We start from the raw sequence: 1,634 nt of genomic DNA, 5'->3' as shown, positions 1-1,634 counted from the left end.
GTGATAAATCCTTTCTTCATTTGCATGCGTAGGTAGAAAAATAGAATCTCGCTGAGGAACAAAATCTAGACGAGATTGATCATTTGCCTTCTCAGATGCAATCTTCAAGTTGGTGTGCATATCACAAATGCTCACGGAATTAGGGTTAAATTTCACTTTCCTTCCAGTGCCAATGTGTGTCATCTGATACACTGAATGAAGATTCACAAAAATCCTCAAAATATGCAAGGCATTATCAAAACTTCCATCTTCGAATTGCACTCCTCTTTCTTCAATTGCTTCAGTTGTAGAGTTTCCCCCGATGAGAATAGGAGGACCTGAGTATGCATGTAGAGACGAAAAAGGTTCCTTTGAAGAAGCCATATGATGTGAAGCTCTTGAATCAGTGATCCATTCCTGTGGTGTAGAATGAAGGGAAATCAAAGCATGACCATTACCCCATGTTTCTGATGGTTTTTCCTTCGTTTTCTTCTTGGAACTTTCTAGAATGTGATGACCAAGATTATTTTGTTGAAGAGTGTTTGCTATCAGATCAATAGACTTCTGCATGCAATAGGATTCAAGATGATAGCCTATGTTACAATAAGGACACTTGGAGTTTCCTTTCTTTCCCTTCTTACCCTTGGAGCTGGAAGAGTCATATTGAGGTTTTGGATTTCCTCTCTTTCTTGGATCTGGATCTCTTGTCTTTTCTTTGCCTTTGGATTGTTGATTTGGTTTCAACTTGGACTTTCATTTCTCATGCATGTGCATTTGAATACTTTAATGAACCCATCTTGATGAACTTATCTTGCTGATGAATGAGAGACTCAACAAATGCATTAAGTTTGGGCTTTTTCAATTTATCTCTAGTTGCAAGTCTAATTGTATGAAATGTAGAAATAGAAACAAGATATTCAAGACCTAATTTAGACAAAATAGAAAGGATCAATTGACCTTCCCCTTTGGATTTATCGATCCCGCAATCCTATAATTGTAGAAGCAATGATTTAAATTTCGTAAAGAAATCCTAAATGTTCTCAAAGTTGTTTGGATCTAACGAATTTAGCTCATTTTTGAGAATATGCGCCCGCATCTCATTCTACTTTCCAAATAAATTCTCCAAAGTTGTCCAAATTTCATTCAGAGTGGTGCATGTGTCCACATGGAAACACAATGTTGAAGATATGGGCAACAATAGAAGACCAAAAGAGAAGGCCTTTTCGGAGAGGAGCGATGAGGAAACCAGGGAGGAAGCGAAGAGATTCAACCCAGGGAGGATTCTCATCTCCAGCCATTAACTCTTCTCACCTGGTATCTGCATAATCCTAGGGCGCTTTCCTTCCTATTTCTGACAGTTTCAACGGGATTGCGGGCTCCCCTTAGCAGGTGTCAGCTCCCTCAGTGCCATTCTGTCGGCTTGCCCTTTCACACGGAGCACTCTCCCCCGGTTCCTTCCCTCCACTGCCACATTTTTGGTTTTTTATGGTCTTGGGAGTCCTCGCGCTCCACAAGTCCCAAGCTCTAATTGCTGCGGGCCAAGAACGGTATCAACTTCGCTGCGGGTTAAGGGTAAGGTTTTCACTGCACGGTTATTATCAGTTTTCCGTGTCACCTCAAGTAGTTACTTCATGACCCCGCATCCCAGCCCCACC

Source organism: Pinus tabuliformis, chromosome 1_2 (assembly GCF_031772625.1).
Source record: "Pinus tabuliformis cultivar Carrire ecotype Pingquan chromosome 1_2, CPIR1, whole genome shotgun sequence".
In the NCBI taxonomy this organism is placed as follows: domain Eukaryota; kingdom Viridiplantae; phylum Streptophyta; class Pinopsida; order Pinales; family Pinaceae; genus Pinus; species Pinus tabuliformis.
This window is presented reverse-complemented; position numbering follows the sequence as displayed.